Genomic DNA, 6,071 nt, shown 5'->3' with positions numbered 1-6,071 from the left:
TTGTGCAAGTCCTGATGTGTTGTATAGGAAATGACGATTTTGGTGGGTGGAGGCAGGGGAGTGGAAAAGGAAGGGCAAGGAGAGACTTTTTGGCATTGCCATTGCTACGGTTTGCTCAGCTCAGATCTCTCTCTGTTAGCTGGCTTCCTGTCTCAACTGCCCATATTGCTATCGCAATCTTTCTTGCCTATATTTGCTATCGCAATCCTTATTCATCTCTTCACTTCAATAAATACTGAAGATTTTTCCCTTAACCTGAATTCCTGACTCCAGCTGATTTTAAATACGCGGTCATTACACCAAAAGGTTGTCCAGATGTATCCCAAAATAATTTGCAGGTTTGAACCTATATCCAAGTCAAGGGCAAAGTTTATAGTAATGGTAACGCCAATTGAAGGGGACTAAAGTTCAAAGATTTTAGCAAGGAATCTGAAGCTAAAAGACACATTTATCTAGTTCTTCATATTATTGATAGGCTAATTTTATGGCCTACAGGTAGAACTAAGGAGTGGTCTTAGGAATTTGATTATATTGACTAGCAGACCTAAGACAATCCTAAAGCCGGAAGACTTTAGAATCATTGACAGAGAAGACTGTCAAAACAATAGTTTTTTTATTTAATGAGAGTCTCAGGATCGATCACTAAAGGTTATATTATTAAAATCCTAGGCCAGAAGACTTTTACAATCATTGACAGAACAGCATTATTAGATCAGAGGACCTCAGGATTACAGATTCCAAAGCCAGAAGATTTAGATCACTGACAGATTGTTAGAACAGAAGCATTCTAAGATCAGGGGACCTTAAAATTATCGCTGTCTCTCCAGAAGCTATATTACATCAGTTCCATTTCCTTCTCTAGCTCATTTTCCAGATCAGGAAATTGAGGCAAATAAGGTTAAGTGCCTTGCTAGGGATCATACATTTGAACTCAGGAAAAATCAGTCTTCCAAACTCCAGGTCCCAAACTCTATCCACTGAGCCAATGAGCTGCCTTAGTTATAATGAGAGTGGGCCTAAAGGGACCTTCTTTTCTTAACTCAGTTTTTTAAATGTTCCAATAACAATACTGACCCATTTAGAACTTTTTTCATCATAACCCTAAAAAGCAATTAGTGCACGTGTTAACAATCCCATTTTACAGACAAGAACTATAAAAACAATTTAAAATAAGGAACTTGGGGGGTGAGATGTAAATGTCCTCAGCCTGAAACAAATTAGTCTGTTAACTGTGATCTGCCAGTAGCAATGAAGAGAAGTTAAATGATTGTCCTAGATCATATGGCTAATTCGAGTCAAAAAGGATTTCAATCTATATTTTTTTGACTCCAAGTCTAGCCCCATCACAACTGTAAAGCCTTCTTCTGAGAAAGGGCTCATATACCGAGTTCTAATTTGCACCTTATTCACCTTTTGTAGTGAATTATAAAAATATCTATTTTAGGATTTCCAGTCACTTTCTAGAAATATGTATCATCCATTATTTTAAGAAAGTATTTGGTCTGTATTTTTTTCAACATTATATTACTTCTACAAGGAAAGCAAACAGTGAGGTTACCAGCAGTATAGAGAAAGGGTAATAAATTGCTTAAGAGCTCAGCACTGTTAATTAAGGTAGGTAGGAGGAAAGGACAGAGAATCATTTTGTTGTAGCCTTAAGAAAGGCAAAGGGAACTACTCAAAAAGCCATGCTCCAGGTGAGGCTCGAACTCACAACCTCGGCATCACTCCGCCTGCACTGTCTTATAAGTACCGCGCGCTAACCGATTGCGCCACTGGAGCTTTCACAAGGTGTTCTGAACTCTCTAAATCTCAGTTTAGTCAGTTCGACAAAAGGGCTAACAATCCGTTGAAGGTTTTTTGTTTTTAAAAAGATGACTAGAAGAAAAGTACTTTATATATCTTAAAATGCCATGTAAATACCACTATTATTTCAACAAAATATAGGGAGGAAAAAACCTTAATGAGGAGTAAACTCCTTGATCGTAATTTCTCAAAGGACTTTGGCTTCAAAACCATTTCTGCCATCGTAGTGCAAATCGTTGATGTAAAGGTGACGATCCCCCCCCCCCTTTCCGAGGTGGGGGGGTTGGGGGGGAGGGGAGTAAAGACCGCAAGATTCAATTTCCCAGAAATACTGCCTCAGTTCTCCACTGTTTTCGGATTAAAGGAATGGAGGGTCCTGCGGCTATATAGCAGGGGTTTTAAGCCGCTCTACCCGAAGCTGGGTACCTACCCCAATCCCACTAGCACTGTCCTTTTGCGCCAACTGGAGTAACCACCAGGGTGATCAGTGGGGCTACCAGCTGCGCTACCCCAGCACCAGCTCCTTCGGCCCTCCTGCCAAGTGCGGCATCATCGCGGGAGATGTTCGAGGCAAGGCTCCGCCAGTTTGGGTGCCCGTTTTTTCCCCAACTCTATCTCTAGCCCCCACTCGCCGCTGTCCCCTCCACTCCCACGGAGTCACGCAACCCAGAACCCCAGGACGCGACTGTCTGGGTCTTGGCTCCCGGTTCTCCCCCTCCCTCCCTGAACGCCGCGGAACGTGTCTGCCCAGAAGGAGGACACATCTGGGACCCCAACTCTGGCGCTGGTACTATTCCAAGCCCTAGGCCCCTGGAACACCGTGGGGAGGGAGAAGCGTCAATTATGGAGCTAGGGAAGAGCATGGGGGTTGGGGTGAGGACGTAAGGGGTGGGGAGCCCGGGGTTTGATTTCTCCACAGAAGCAAGTTTTAAACTGCGAGACCAGAAAAATGGGAAAGTTTTCTTTACCACACCTTCACTTCTCCAATTTCCTCCCGTCCTGTCTCAGAGGGCATTTCTGCCCTGGGGGCACCTGTTCCTTGTACCCTCCATCCAACCCATATACTTACCAGCTGTGCGCAGCCTCCTCAGGAGCTCCTATGGCTAGCTCAGGTTCTCCTGCTTCTAGTTCTGTCAGTGGCCCTCGCGCCGCTCACTACACTCTCCTGCTCGTCCTCTTCAGTACAGTCCGGAGAGATGCAGCCAGCAGTCAGGGAAGAGGCTGGGAGGGAGGGCGGTGGTGGTGAGAGAAGCAGGGGAGGCGGAGAGCGGGAGGGAGGGAAGACGGAGAAGGGGAGGAGGAAGAGAGGGAGGGAAGGAGCTGGACCACTCCTCCTCCCTTTTCTACCCAGGCTTCCCCGAAGAGCACAAACACAATCATCCAATTACTTACTACCCCAGCCACTTTAGGTGGAAGTTCTGAAAGGGAGAAGCTTGTTCTAACTTTAAAAGAAGAACACTGCGGCTTAATACATTAGAAACCACCTTTAATTACAGGTGGCCCTCGAAAGACCTGTCCCCAGTGTTTTAGGAGTATTACTGTGTGACTTTACAGCTTGAAGGTATCCTTCCTCCTATGGCTAGATTTAAGAGCGAGGTCCGTAGGAAGGGAAGAAGACAGAGTCAGAGACAGGGAGAAATATAGACAGAGACACAGATAGACACAGAGATAGAGACAGCTATAGGAAGAGAGACAGAAAAACAGAGACAGAGACACAGCGGTAGAGAGGTAGAGAGAATCAGATCCCCTGAGTGTGTGTGTGTGTGTGTGTATTGGATAGACTGATATAGATTCATACATGCATACATACGTAGATGCATTTGTAGCAATAGCTGACAATAATATGTATCAAGTGGCTTGGGAAAGCTGTCTTACTCTAACCCAGATATCTGGGTTTTATATATATATATATATATATATATATATATATATATATATATTATATATATATATATATATATATATATATATATATTATATATATATATATATATATATATATATATATATATATATATATATATATATATGTATACACACACACACACACACACACATATATATATATATATTTAAGGAATTAAGGAGTTTTGTTTTATTTGCAAATTATGTTATCAGACGGATAACAATTTTTTATGTTTTGTATGTCAATCATGGAATTTTGTATCACTTGTATCCTCTTGAAAAAGATGCTCCCACCTGTCCATCCCCATCTGTTTAGCTAAGATCAACTTGAATTGGTTGTTGGAAGGATATTTGACTTTTGCTGCTTATAGAGGAATGGTGTGGGAGATTATTCATTTCTCCCTAATAGGCTAGATTTTTAAATGACATGATGTTTTCAATGCATTTAGCACACTGCCTGGCACAGTTTGTTGCTGTTTAATTGTTTTTGTTTCAATTCCATAGACTCTTCTTGATGCTTTTTGGAGTTTTCTTGTCAAAGGTACTGAACAGATTTGCCATTTCCTTCTCGAGTTGATTTTACAGATGAGGAAACTGAGGCAAACAGGTTAGATGCAGGATAACATAGCTAATAAATGTCTAAGGCCACATTTGAACTTAGGAGGAGGAATATTCTTGACTCCAATCTCAGTCCTCTATCCATTTGCTACCTAACTACACATAATAAACGGTTTAAGAAATGCTTGTTCCTTTGTTCCCTAGAGATTTCAGGTAAATTCATTGAACAAACATTGTCAAAGATCACATTCAGAAGACCTAGAGTTTCAGTTCCTGGTACAGACATTTATTAGCTATGTGATTGTCTTTAAACTGTTCTGAGCCTTTTTTCTTACCTGTAAAATACTTGTGTTACCAGCCTCATAGTTAAGAGAGAAGCACTTTGTACACCATAAAATAGTAGAGAAATTAGGAATCTCTTAAATATGTGCCCTTCCTCTCCCTACTCCTATCCTTAGCCCTCACCGTATTACAAAATCTCTGATGACTTCAGAGATCATCTAATTCATACCACATGAGAAGATGCCATGAATCTTTCCTTGAAGACTTCCAGTGATTGAGGAACCTAGTATTTCTCTGGAGAGCCCATTCTACTTTAGAGTATATCTAATTGTTAGGAGTTTTTCCTCATATCAATTGTTAAAAAGAGAAATTTACTGTCGGCATTCAGGGGTAAAAAGTTTGTTATTATCAGTGGCAAGCACAGGTGATACAAATAACAGGTTTTTCTGTATTTCTAGTTGTAGCACAAATACAAGCTTTGTGCTCCTGTGCAAATTTTATGGAAAATAGATTGTCATTTGTTGTTTTCTTCATGGTGAGGGTGAGGCTGGAGGATGGTAAGGGGAGGGGAAGTAAAGAGGTAGACGGAATGAATAGTCTTAAAGCTGGATTTTTGTGTTTGGCAAGTATCAAGGCTCATATTCAAGGAAGACCCAATTGTCTGAAGGGGGACAAGCATAATGTAAAAATAGGAGTAACTTGGTTGGACCTAAGGCATCTTATCTATCATCTAGCAATTTATGGATAAATAGGTCGAATGTAAGTTATCAGTTTTCTTATAGAGTTTTTGAAAATAAACATCTTTTGCTTTTCAAGTGTATGAGTTCATTGCTCAAGACCAACTTAATAATAAATTAGGCTATCAAATACATATGTCTCAAGTAGTGGCAAGATTATTGGGTTTGTAGTCAGAAGCCTTGACTTGAGATCTAAACTGTGAGATCTTAGACAAAGTATTTTAACTTTCAGTATCTTTATTTGATCACGATAAGACTTGCCTTCTTTCTCTTAAAGGAGTGTTGTGAGGAAGGGCTTTATAAACTAGAATCTCTATCTAAATGGGAGCTGTCATTCCTTTTGAGGTCTCAAAGGCAGAATGTGAAAGCTGGAAATGTTGCCAAACAAGTAATTTTGCTAACAATAGCTACTAAAGACTGTGCCTTTCACAAATTGTTTGTTTTCCTGAAGCCTCAAAGGGCATTTAGTTTTTTTTTTTAAAACATGCCCTTTCTCTCCAGTGGTTTTTTGTGTGTTAATACAGGTTAATTTCACTAATATTTATTATCAAAGCATTGGTAGATACTAGAGAGATGCATGGATTAAATATTTTAAAATAGTAAATTCACTTTTTTCTTTGTGTGTTAGAAAGGAGAAGGGAAGAAAAGGCTGAGAATTATTATTATTATTATTATTATTTTTAAAGACTAGGTCTCCCTATCTCTCCCAGCCTGGAAATATATGGGCTGTACACCCAGGTTGGTCCCATTCTGATCTTCCAGGATCTTTGACCAGTTCTGATT

General features: G+C 40.3%; 1 non-coding gene across 1 annotated transcript; it reads right to left on the bottom strand.

The window, feature by feature from the left end:
- Positions 1–1,689: 1,689 nt before the first annotated feature.
- On the bottom strand, positions 1,690–1,782 carry TRNAI-UAU (transfer RNA isoleucine (anticodon UAU)). The gene is given in 2 exon segments: positions 1,690–1,725; positions 1,745–1,782. It is a non-coding gene; the product is annotated as a tRNA-Ile (tRNA).
- Between the last annotated feature and the right edge of the window lie 4,289 nt (positions 1,783–6,071).

Source organism: Antechinus flavipes, chromosome 4 (assembly GCF_016432865.1).
Source record: "Antechinus flavipes isolate AdamAnt ecotype Samford, QLD, Australia chromosome 4, AdamAnt_v2, whole genome shotgun sequence".
In the NCBI taxonomy this organism is placed as follows: domain Eukaryota; kingdom Metazoa; phylum Chordata; class Mammalia; order Dasyuromorphia; family Dasyuridae; genus Antechinus; species Antechinus flavipes.
Note: the sequence above shows the minus strand (reverse complement) of the source record. Positions and strands in the feature narration are given on the sequence as shown.